The 12847-nt window shown below is 40.6% G+C and overlaps 1 pseudogene; it reads right to left on the bottom strand.

The window, feature by feature from the left end:
• Positions 1-6085: 6085 nt before the first annotated feature.
• LOC102830270 lies at positions 6086-6875 on the bottom strand (annotated as a pseudogene).
• Positions 6876-12847: the final 5972 nt, after the last annotated feature.

Genomic DNA, 12847 nt, shown 5'->3' with positions numbered 1-12847 from the left:
GGTTGGCTTTGGTGAAGTCCCATAGCTTCCGTTTATCCTGGAATGTTTTGATTACACCCTCATATTTGATTGATAGCTTTGCTGGATAAAGGATTCTTGGTTGGCAATTTTTTTCTTGCAGGGTTTTATATATGTCTCCCCTTTGCCTTATCGCTTGCATGGTTCCTGCTGAGCGGTCTGAGCTTCATCTGACTTGTTTGCCTTTGTATGTTACCTTTCTGTTTTCTCTTGCTGCTTTCAGGAGTGTCTCCTTGTCTTTGAGTTTGGAGAGCTTGACTATGATATGTCTTGGTAATTTTCTTTTAGGGTCCACCCTTCTTGGACTTCGTTGGGATTCTTGTATGTCTATATTTTTGCCCTTGAGAATGTTAGAGAAATTTTCTTCCAGTAGTTCTTCGACTCTTTCCTCTGTGGACTTGTGTGACTCATTTTGCTCTGGAATGCCAATAATTTTTAGGTTATTCCTCTTCATGTTGTCCAACATGAATCTTAAACCTTCCTCTGAATTTTTTACCCATTTTTCGGTTTGTTCTTCTATCTTAGTGGTATTGAGAGACTTGTCTTCCACTTCACTGATTCTTCCTTCCATCTCATCTATTCTACTCCTCTGCCCTTTCAGGGAGTTTTCTATTTCTGCCATTTTGTTGTTGATTGTTTGAACCTCTTTCTGTAGGTTTTGGATTGTTACCAATGCTGTATCTCTCTTGTTGGATTGTTCTTGTGGTGCTTTTCTGACTTCTTCCTTATTTTTCTCAGCTCCATTGTAAAGTGTCTTGAGACATTTTATAATCATTTTTCTGAATTCTTCCTCAGGTATCTCCAAGGCCTGCCCTCCTTTCAGCATGGAGTGAAGGTCTACTTCTGGTTCATTTGTCTCAGATATTTTCTTTTTTTTCTGGACATGTGCCAATATGGTCATCTGCTTTCACTTCTTGGACATATTTAATTTTTATCTGTGGCCCTAATAATTAATTATGTGCTTTGGTAATATTTTATGTTTTCTGATTACCTCCAGGAAGATGTGATCAGGATGTGGTCTTCCCTATTCACTCTCCTTATTGCTTAACTCAGAGTAACTTTTTTGGGCCTCAGTTGGGCCTGGGCCTCGGGCAGGTGCATTGAGCCTAGGGCGACCAGTTTGGGACTCTGGGGGCCTGGGCGTCAGCGACCGGGTTGGTCGCTGGGCGTGTGGTTTGGGCCTCAGGCAGGCGGTTTGGGCCTAAGGGGCCCTGGGTATCAGCAGCTGGGCATTGGGCAGTTTGGGCCTCAGTGGGCGGGTTGGGAAGATTGAGCCTTGCGGGGGGCCTGTGCCTTGGGGACTGGGCTGAGGGTGGGTTGGGTCTCAGTGGCACTGGGCCTTGGCGACCGGGCTTAGCGGCAAGTTGGGCCTTGGTTGGGCCTGGGCCTTTGTGACCATTCTGTGGGCGGGTTGGGCCTCAAGGCAGGCCTTGGCCTCAGTGGGAATGTCTGGGCCTTGGAAGGGCGTTGGCCTCAGTGGGTGGGCCTGTGCCTTGGGCGTTCCTGAGCCTTGGTGGCTTGACAGAGGGCTGGTCTAGGCCGGGGCAGTAGAGGGCTGGGGGTAATTGCTGCAGGGAGATAGTGAGTGTATTTGATGACATAAAAGATGCCTCTCTGTCTCTCTGTACCGTGGGTACCCCAAATTTCCCGATATCTGTGCAGATATCCCTCTTTATTTGCTCGGTTTTGTTTGTTTATGCTTCCTTTTCTCTGAAAATGCAGCCTTCTAAGTGGGGTTGCTCTAGCCTTGTATTCCAAGGTCTGAAGGGGGTAGAGGCACTTGCAGGCATGGGCGCAGAAGTGGGAGCCACGTTCTGGTAGGCAAAAGCTCAGAATGCCTGTAATTCCTCAACAATTTGATCTTTAAAAAAAAACGAGTTCACAGTTTTGAAATATAAGATCTTATGTTTGTTCAAAGGCTATCTGTCTGGTAGACAGAGGTTTCCTATGTGCGATCCCGCCCCTTTTCTCCTAGACTGCCCTACCTGAACTGCCTTGTCAGGGAAGCACTGGAAGCAGGTCTCTTATTTTATTTTGTTTTTTAAGCATATGCATGTCCAGTTTTTCCAGAATCACTTGTTGGAAACACTATCCTTCTTCTTTAAATTGCCTTAAAATATTGTCAAAGATCAGTTGACTATATTATGCTGCATGATAATGTACTGGACTAAAAAATGTTTTGAAGAGCAAGGTAGATGGTCCAAATCCACTAGCTGCTTCTCAGAAACCCTATTCAGGGCCTCTATGAGTAGAAATCGAATAGACAACACTTAACAATAACAACAATGTTGATGCCTTAGTGATGCTGTTGAAAAAGCCAATCACATGCAGCATTGCTATGAGTTGGGACCTTGGAACCTACTCTAGAGTATGTAGGAGCAGCAATTGCACCTACCGAACAGTGTTAGGTTATTAGTGTAGGTAACTACTATTTTCAAAACAGAAAACACACTGAAGCCACTATCAGGTTCTTCAGAAATAAATGACTCTCCTACCACCTTTTCTGGAATATTATGTTCACTTTGAAAAAAAGTAAAAGATAATAATCCAACAATAAAATAATTAAAAGCTTCCTACAACTCTAAAACAAAAACAAAACAAAAGCCACTGATTTCTTCCTGAGCTTCTCTTTGGCCTGGGTTTTTAAGAAAATGTCTAGAAAATTTCTCTTGGAATAAATGACTCGTGGTAAAGAAACAGTCATGTTATTAAATACTTTATACTTAAATATGAAAGCAAGCCAAACACACTTACTTCATAAGGAAATTATTAGTAATTTTTACACCTGTCACCATTCATGAGGTCATGAGTCACTTAATGGAAAAGTCTAAAGGAGAGTAATTTGTTATACTTAGAATAATCTGCTTATATTATAAAAGAAATTCCTTTCTTTTTCCAATTTTTCATTTTCTTGAAGATAAGCAACTGCAAATTTTAAAAGAAATATTAATTGATATATTATCTAAGTGACTATACTAGGCATTTTATGTTAACACTAAACAAGGGCTGACCCCAGGTTATGAATACTGGACTTAAGGACTCCTGTATGCCTTTTGCTGCTGCAGGTCTTCAGGTAGTTTCTGACTCACAGAGAATCTATATAGTGTTTTTGAGTTTGCAAATCTTTACAGGAGTAGATTGTCTCATCTTTATCCTACTGAGTGGCTGGTGGATCTGAACTGCTGACCTTGTAACCACAAGCAACCCAATGCATAACCCACTATGCTACGAGGGCTCCTTACATGCCTTTTAATGTTGTGTAAATTTGATGTCATTTTGAAAAAGTTGAATCAACCCCTACTCAGTAAAAATTCTTCATCATAGTCACCTTCGCTAGTTGAAATGTGTAGCTTTTAAATCACTGAAAAGACTTAGAGTCTTTTGTTTTGCATTAAAAATTAAATAAGAACCATATGAACCGGGTCCAACTTGTTGCAAATTCTCAAACATACAGAGTCTTAATTATCTAATGCAGCTCTAACAGACATAATATACCTGGGTGGTTTTAGCAAACAGAAATTATTCTCACAGTATAGGAGCCTAGTTCAAATTCAGATGGTCAACTCTAGGGGAAGCCTTTCTCTTCCTGGGGAAAGGTTCTGGGAAAAGGCCCTTGTTTTCTTTCAGTATCTATAAGCCTAGCATTCCGTGGAGATGTCTGTAAGTGTTTTATAAATTTGCACTTGATGTATGTTAGAATCATTTAAAAAGAACTGTCTGATTAATATTTTTTTTCTCAAATTTTCATTGCATATAAGAACTGTTTAAGTGGTTAAAACTACATTTTATTTTGTAATAAAATATTCAAGCCCAGTTTCAGAATTGTGGATTAAAATGGCGTGAAATATGCACTCAGGTTGCCACTTCCCCTAACTTCTACTTAATTTTCTAGGGACATAAGAGGAAAGACAGTTACAACATCAAGACTAGGACTAAAAGGCAGATTCATTTCAACTTCTTAGAAATGAAAGTAATCATAAACTGATTAACTTGGTTTGAATTATGCTTATTATAATATTGTGTATCAAATTTATTCATGAAACAAGGTTGTTGTTGTTGTTAAGTGTCATGGAGTCGTTTCCAACTCATAGTGACCCTGTATAGGTTTACAAGGTTTAAATCTTCTGTGGGAGCAGCAAGTCTCATTTTTGTCCCACAGATTAGATGGTGATTTCAAATCACAAATCTTGTGGGTTGTAGTCCAGTGCTTACCTCCAATAACCCCACCAGAAGATTGTTTTATACTCACTCTTAACCTATGCAATGTGAGCCACCTCTCCAACACATCGTATTTTGCTCTATGTAAGAATTATTTTATTAATGTCTCTTCTGAACTTGCATGTCTTTTAAGACAGAGAGCATCAAATACATTTTTGTCCTCAAAAGTCTTCTTGGTGGCAAGTGCTAGATGCTTTTATGTAGTAGGCACTCTGTAAGTACCTGTTGAAATTAATTGAACCTACTTCTTCATCTTCTTGTGATTCATTCAAGGATCCATTTCATGTCTTTTGGAAAAAGGATTTTTTTTCTTTCTATTTTCCTCTACTGCAGGTTATCTAGTTCATGAACAGCATCATTTGTCCTCTGTATGAGGTCATTTAGGACATGTAGTAGCTGACTTCTTTGAATAAAGTCATGCAGCAATACTTTTGCTGATGTTTGCCTTTACTAAGGTATAATCAATAAATCTCCTAAAGGATTCTGTCCATTGATTAGAATGTAATGTTGGGGAGTCATTCTGGGCAATGGGGTATAAGGTCCTCATGGCATTCATGTTGAAAAGGGGGCAGGCTTCCTTTGAGCTAATTCCATACAGGTAATCCCAAGTAACCAAACATCAACTCTCCCATCAGACTGTCCTTTATCCATAGCTAAGGTTACCTCTGGTGCCATCCAATAAGATGTGCTCATGAAGGTGTTGGCAGGAGAAACCATTGAGGAAGATCTAGAATCAGCTATTTTCATTTAACCTGACTTTGTTAGAAGTATATTTCCAGCTTTAATATCGTTAGAAATCAATGCATGAGAATGCAGGTAGACTAGCCACTACAAGGTACTGTGAGTAATAGCTGCAATCTCCACTTCCTGAAGTGGTTTTTTATCAACTTATAAATCTGAAGTGGTGCCTAAGTAATATTCCATTACCAACAATGCAGTATGCTCTTCAAAGTAACAACGTTTGTATTCTATCTTATTGAGAAAAATTCAACTTTTATAAAAACTTGACTTCCTTAAGAATATTTTGCCATTTCTCATGTGTCTACTTCTCACTATAGGACATTTTCATGACTGCCATCATCCCACTGGTGTGAGCACTTGTAGCAAAATTGTCAGCTCCAAAACGTCCACAACCAATTCCGTGCAAAACCAATAAAAATTTTTCAAGATCAACTCTGTAGAACAGGTCAGCGATCTCTGAGTCCTCTGTTGTTGCTGTTGTTAAGTTCCATTGAGTCAGTTCTGACTCATAGCAATACTGTATAGGGTTGCCAAGGACAGACTGGTGGGTTTGAACCACCAACCTTGCAGTTAGCAGTCCATTGCTGATTCTACAGCACCACACTTTTGGCATCCCTTAATACACATGGACATCACCAGATTGAATACACAGAAATCAAATTGAGTACATCTGTGGAAAGAGACGGTGGAAAAGCTCCATATCATCAGCCAAAACCATGTCGGGGGCAGACTGTGGAACAGACCATCAATTGCTCATATGAAACTTCAGGCTGAAGCTGAAGAAAATTAAAATAAGTCCACTAGAGCCAAAATATGACCTTGAATATAGCTCATCTGAATTTAGAGATCATCTTAAGAACAAATTTGATGCAGTACACACTAAAGATTGAAGACCAGAAAAGGTGTGAGATGACATCGAGAACCTCATATGGGAACAAAGCAATGGCCATTGAGAAGACAAAAGAGAAGAAAAGGTCAAAATGGAAGACAGAACAGACTGTAACTTGCTCTCCAGTGTATAGATGCTAAAGCTTGAGAATACAAAGTCAAATACTATAACAAAATGTACAAAAACCTGGAGTTAGAAAACCAAAAGGGAAGAACACGCTCAGCATTCCTCAAGCTGGGGAAAATGAATGCCCGGCATAAGGAAGTGTAGACAGGGGAAAGGCACTGTATTTACAACCAGTTTCCGCAGGTCAGTATTGAGCTGGCATGGGAAGCGCAGACAGGTGGCTGACACCAAGTCGTTCAGGTCCCCATAGGTGGTGTGGTCAGCTTGAGGGTGCCGACGCAGATTTAGTACAGGGCCTCTTTGTCAGTGCAGTAGGTCTCCTCTGCATTCTCCACCAGCTGGTGCACAGAGAGGGTGGTGTTGTAGGGCTCCACCACCGTGTCTGACACCTTGAGCGAATGTACAACACTGAATGTGCTCATGATCCTGTCTGGGAACTCCTCTGGGATCTTGGTGATGAGGGTGCCCATCCCAGACCTAGTGCCCCCTCCCAGGGAGTGGGTCAGTGGGAAGCCCTCCAGATAATCACAGTTCTCGACCTTCCTCCGCACCATGTCCAGCATGGAGTCGACCAGCACTGCACCTTCAGTGTAGTGCCCCTTGGCCCAGATGTTTCCAGTGCAGCTCTGACCAAAAATGAAGTTGTTGGATAGGAAGATTTGCCCAAAGACCCTGAGCGCACGGAGTTCATGGTGACTGGCTCCAGGTCACCAGCACCACTAGGAGTACGCACTTGACACCAGTGGCCTCATTGAAATACACATTGATCCGCTCCAGCTGCAGGTTATTGTTGACATGGTAGGCGCTGGTGGGGTCAATGTCATCCCAGAATGCCAATCTGATTTCCTCATTGCCTGACCTGCAGGTGCATTATCTCTCTCATGCTCGTGGCAGGTAGAAGATGAAAACAGGAGCAGAAGAGCAGTCCCACAGACTGTTTTTTGTTCTTTTTTTTTTTTTTTTTGGCACACACACACAAAACAATACAACTTCATTTTATGTACAGTAAGATATAAAGCCATCTCTTTGACTCCTGTGCATATATTTCCTCAATTCAAGATTAGGGCATAAAAGTCAGGCCATGATGCCAGACATGCTCTGCCCATGGCACTGAAAGTGTAAACACTTAAATGGATGACAGACAACAGTGCACCTGTAGAACAAGGGTGTTCTTCCAAGCGCTGGGCTAACTCTGGGAATGGAAGAGGGAAATTGAAAGCCTTTTTGAGTCTCCATGTGAAGAGATTCATATGGTTATGAAGTGATTGAAAATACCATAACTTCTTTGTTGCTGTTAAGTGCCATTGAGTAGCTTCTGACTCATAGTTACCCTATATAGTGTTTCTGAGGAGCAACTGGTGGGTTTGAACCACCAGCTTTGCAATTAACCATCCAGTGCTTATCTTACAGCACCGCACCAGAACTCCATGACTTGGGTTGTATTATTAGCATCACTTGTAATTTGTTTGTTGTTGTTGTTGACTAATAGAGACCCTGTGCACAACAGAACAAAACATTGCCCGGTCCTAAGCCAACCTCACATCGCTGCTACACCTGAGGCCATCACTGCTACCATTATGCCAATCCATCTCCTTGGGGGTCTTCCTCTTTTTATCCAACCCTTTAATTTACTAAACATGATATCCTTTTCCAGTGACTGGTCTCTCCTGACAATATGTCTGAAGTATGAGAGATGAAGGCTGGCCATTCTGGCCTCCAAGGAGCATTCTGGCTGCACTTCTTCCAACACAGATCAGTTTGTGCTTTAGGCAATTCACAGTACTTTTAATATTCTCCTCCAATACCATAATATAAATGCATCAATTCTTGTCGTCTTCCTTATTCACTATACAACTTTACCATGCATATGAGGTTTTTGAGAATACCATGGCTTTAGTCAGGCGAACCTTAGTCCTCAAACTGACATCTTTTCTCGTCAACACTTTAAAAAGTTCTTGTGCAGCAAATTTACCTAATGCAATGTGTCATTTGATTTCTTGACTGCTGCTTCCATGACTGCTGATGGTTGATCCCAGAAAAATGAAGTCTTTGACAACTTCAATCTTTTCTCCATTGATACGGATGTTATTTATTGGTCCAATGGTTAGGATTTTTGTTTTATTTACATTGATGTGCAACCCATACCAAAGCCTGTGGTCTTTGATCTTCTTCAGTATTTTAAGTCTTCTTGGCTTTCAGCAAGCAAAGTTGTGTCATCTACATATCACAGATTGTTAGTGAGCCTACCTCCAATCCTAATACCATGTGTTTCTTCATATAATCCAGTTTCTCGGATTATTTGTTCAGCATACAGATTGAGTAAGTATGGTGAAAAAATACAACCCTAGCAGCACACATCTTTCCTAATTTTAAACCGCTTGGTGTTTGTTTGTTCTGTTTGAACATCTGCCTCTTGGTTTATGTACAGGTTCCTCATGAATGCTATTAAGTGTTCCAGAATACTCATACTTCAAAATGTTGTCCATGGTTTATCATAATCCACTAATCGAAAATCTTTGCATAATAAATAAAGCACAGGTAAACATCTTCCTGGTGTTCTCTGGTTTCAGCCAAGATCCATCTGATGTCAGCAATGATATCCTTTGTTTCATGTCCTCTTCTGAATCCAGCTTGAACCTCTGGAAGTTCTCTGTCTATGTATGCTTTAGCCATTTTTGTATTACCTTTAGTGAAACTTTACTTACATGGAATATCAGTGATATTGCCCAATGTTTTCTGCATTCTGTTGGGTCACCTGTCTTTGGAATGAGCACAAGTATGGATCTCTCCCAGTCAGTTTGCCCGGTTCTTGTCTTCCAAATTTCTTGACATAGATGAGTGAGTGCCTCCAGTGCCCCATCAATTTGTTGAAAGGTTTCAATTTGTATTCTATCAATTCCTGGTGCCTTGTTCTTTGCCAATGCCTTCAATAAACTTTGGACTTCTTCCTTCAGGGTCATTGACTCTTGCTCATATTCTTCCTCTTGAAACGGTTGAACATTGACCATTTCTTTTTGGTGCAGTGACTCTGTGTATTCCTTCCATCTCCATCTGATGCTTTCTACATCATTCAATATTTTTCCCTGGCCTCATAGGTGGATGGAAATTCTTACAGGTACTATCTCTACAAATTCAGTATTTCTTTTATCTTTATTATTATTATTTCCTCAATACCAAATATAAGTCTTTATATTAAGTTCTCTGTCAAAATACCTGTTGTGGTTTGGTTTCATGATGGACATATTATAAATGCATTTTTATATCTATGAAGCACTTCATAATAATTTTTTAAAGTGAAATTTCAAAACTGCAAGACAGCAAGAGATAAAAAAAGACTTGCTGTACAATATGGCTTGGTTCTTTGGGAGTTGCATCTCTCATGTACTTTGGCTTGGAACAAATTTCATAATATTCTATTGCATGAGTTAAGAAATAAGTTTAAGAAACTTTCAAACTTGAATTCAATAAGAAGAGAAAGCAAGAATTTTCCAAAGTGCCCATATTCTTCAGGGAGAATGATATCATGATTGGGTCTCTTTGTTTGCATAAAAGATGGTAAAACAACTGTAGAGAAGTTATAGAGGAAAGTCAAGAGAATGCTTCCTCTTTTCTCACAACCCTGAGTTAGAGGAAAAAGGAAATTTCACCAAAAAGGTTTTATAGGATCATATCCACCTAGTCGTGTTGATAAAAGCTTCTAGAAAAAAATCTGAGGTGAAAGAAATATTTTTCATTGCTCCTCATGAAAAATGTTTCATTTTAAATAGCATTATCTGTTACAGAAAGATCAAGTTGTTTTTGGTATCCCAGAATATGAATCAAAATCAGATTCCAATAAATGTATTTTCTGTGTACACATCTCTCTCATATATAGATACAGGAACCGGAAAGTGGGCAAAGGTCGCTGGGCTTGCCATGTGCCCCACCTCCACTTCATCATCCACACAGAGAAGCAGCAAGGCATTAAGTATGGCGGTTTTGTGAGGGTTAGGGACTGAGGACTGGACCCTGTGTCTCAGGGATATTAGTCCTTGAGACTTAGGAATGTTCATTCACAGAAAATGGGGTGGGGGTTTATGAGATGAGTAGGATAAGGCAATGGTCCTGCCCTCTCCCCTCCCCTTAGTAAGTACTGAGGCAGTCAGGGCTCTTCTTATTTCCAGAACAACCAGAGCATGGGATAATTGGGAGAGATGCAGGCAGAGCAAAGGGGCAGGGTTTACTGTGGGGTCAACTGAACAACTCAGACTCTGTGGGGGAGGAAGGAAGAAAGGGAGAAAGGCCTGTTTGGCCTGCCCCAAACAGGAAGCTCCGAGCACAGGAGGGAGGTGGCCAGCCTATCCTCAGCCCTGGTTGTGGCTGCCAGGGTCTGGGCTGGGCACAGTGACCATTTTCTTACAAGTCTAGCAGGGGAGAGGCAGACAGGGGGCAGGAGCAAGTTCTGGAGAGCAGGGACATCTGTCCAGGTTAGGGGGCTTCTTCTGCCCAGGATAGTATGTGAGCATTCTCCTGGAAAATGAGCTCCATCACCTGCTCCTTGGGTAAGTCATCCAGTTCCGTGTCAAACATGAAGGGTTCCTAAGCCATGGACTCATCTGTGGGATCGTAGTACTGTTCCAGGTAGGTGTGGGCCAATGCTTCCTCCTCTGTGATTCGTTTGTTTGGGGTTAAAGGCCAACATCTGGTTCAGTAGTTCAAGGGCTTAGGGGTCTGACTTGGGAAAAAACTTGACCCAGACAGCCTTGCTCTTGAATGGCAAAGATTGTAGGCAAAGATTCTGCCAAGAAGCCTGTGTGGTCACACTCAGGATCAGTGATCCCGGCCAGGCCAAAATCACAGTACTTAAGGTCACAGATGGTGTTGATGAGAAGGTTGGAGGGCTTTAGGTCTCTGTGGGGCACCTTGGCCGAGTGGATATATTTGAGGCCCTTCAGGATCTGGTCTGGTAGAGGAAGTAGCAGATATGGTCATTGCTCAGCTGCTGCTTGTGAGCAGTTTGTACAGGTCTGTCTCCATTAGGTTCTGCACAACGCAGACATCCTTCATGTCTTTGAGGGTAAGTGCCTGCAGAATGTCTCGGATGCCAAAGGCATTCTCGTGGCGGAAGCACACCAAGATGTGGATCTCCTGCCATGTGCACTGGCAGTAGGTCTGAGGCTCAAAAGGGGCTGATCTTCTTGATGGCCACATGAGTCTTGCTCACAGAGTTGACCATAGTGTATGCACCCTGGCAGATGTACTGCAACTGTGAGTAGCAAGGACCCAGGTCGAATGGCTGTCCCTTCACTATCTCTCCTTTCCGCGAGACCCCGCAGGTAGACCCTATGAGTTCCTCAGGGCTCCCGCCATACACACCCCTCAGTCGCCGCCATCCTCAGTAAATACTTTTTGAGTGCAGTATTGGTTTATCAATACCTCATTTATGTATTAGAAACACTTTCTCACAGTAAGCTGCCACTTAGGATGTTTTAAGCAATTCAGACAACACTTAAAGTTGAATGCCGTGTGCTTTCTGTTTTGATTTTCTCATTATTGAATTTTTGTATACTTTGTTACAAAGTTCAAAATAAATATACCTTACTTATGTATCGCATGTTATATTATTTTATTTATCTATGTTATCATCATAGTTAACTTTTCCATACAACTTATGTCTCATTTGCTAATTGGTTATAATATCTGAGTTTAGGATATTATACTACTAATATCCTACTTTTTGTCTCATTTGCTAATTGGTTACAATATCTGAGTTTAAGAAATGTCAAGGTTAAATCTCTCAGCTAGATATAGAAATAGAATGACAAAGTATGACAGCAGGAATTGATATGATATGCCCTTCTACTCAATCATGTGTAGCATGTCACTTCTTGTCCAACTTATCATGAAAGCCATTGAATGTGCTTGACAAGGTATATATTTGACTGCTGGGATGATGGACATCTTAGAATGTGTAGACCTGGCTTGATGAGAGAAGATTATGAATGTGTGGCACCAAGGGCAGGATCCCGGCAGTGAAAACTGAATTTCAAGTTGATGGTGCATCAGGGGTCTGGGGTATTTGCCCTAGTATGATGGCTGACAGTTTGCATGTGTTTTAACTCTGGCGATCAGTCAACCTATTCTTGATGGGTAATTGCCAACAGGAACCTAATTTTTCCACATCAGTTGTCACACATGTCTCTAATATTCTTATTCACAGTTAACTAGATTGACGATGTTGTTTCAGACAAGAATAAAGAAAAAAAAAGGTTTTACTTCTTAAAAAGACAAAACAATTCAGCTAAATCATATAAGTAAAGTGGCAATAAATTTTAGAAGCAAATTTGTAAGGTTAAAAAATAACAATGTCCAATGTCACATTCATTCGTTAATCAGCATAAAATTTATGTTAACATATTATGTTGATAGGCACAAAGTAAGTTATTTTAACTTGTAGAATGGAGGGTTATGAATATGTTTTTGAAGTGTTTATTAACCACTTAATGTGGATTTATAATCTTTCTTGAAATTCAAAATAAACATTAAACTAAATTGCTTATTTTTCTAATTGAAAATATAAAATATATCACTTAAGAATATCCAGAAATACGATTTGGTATAATGAAGAGCATACAAACTAGTAATATTTATATTACCAAATAAGAACTTTTCATACATGCATATAAAAATATATATACTGTTATTGTTAAGTGCTGTTGAGTTGATTCCGACCCATAGCAACCCTGTATAGGGTTTCTGAGGAGTGGCTGGTGAGCTTGAACTTCCAATTTTGTGGTTCAAACAGACTTTATAGTCCTGCATATTAACCCACAGTGCCACACCAGGACTCACTCACTCCTGCATATTAACCCACAG

This window comes from Chrysochloris asiatica, unplaced genomic scaffold (assembly GCF_000296735.1).
Source record: "Chrysochloris asiatica unplaced genomic scaffold, ChrAsi1.0 scaffold00151, whole genome shotgun sequence".
In the NCBI taxonomy this organism is placed as follows: domain Eukaryota; kingdom Metazoa; phylum Chordata; class Mammalia; order Afrosoricida; family Chrysochloridae; genus Chrysochloris; species Chrysochloris asiatica.
Note: the sequence above shows the minus strand (reverse complement) of the source record. Positions and strands in the feature narration are given on the sequence as shown.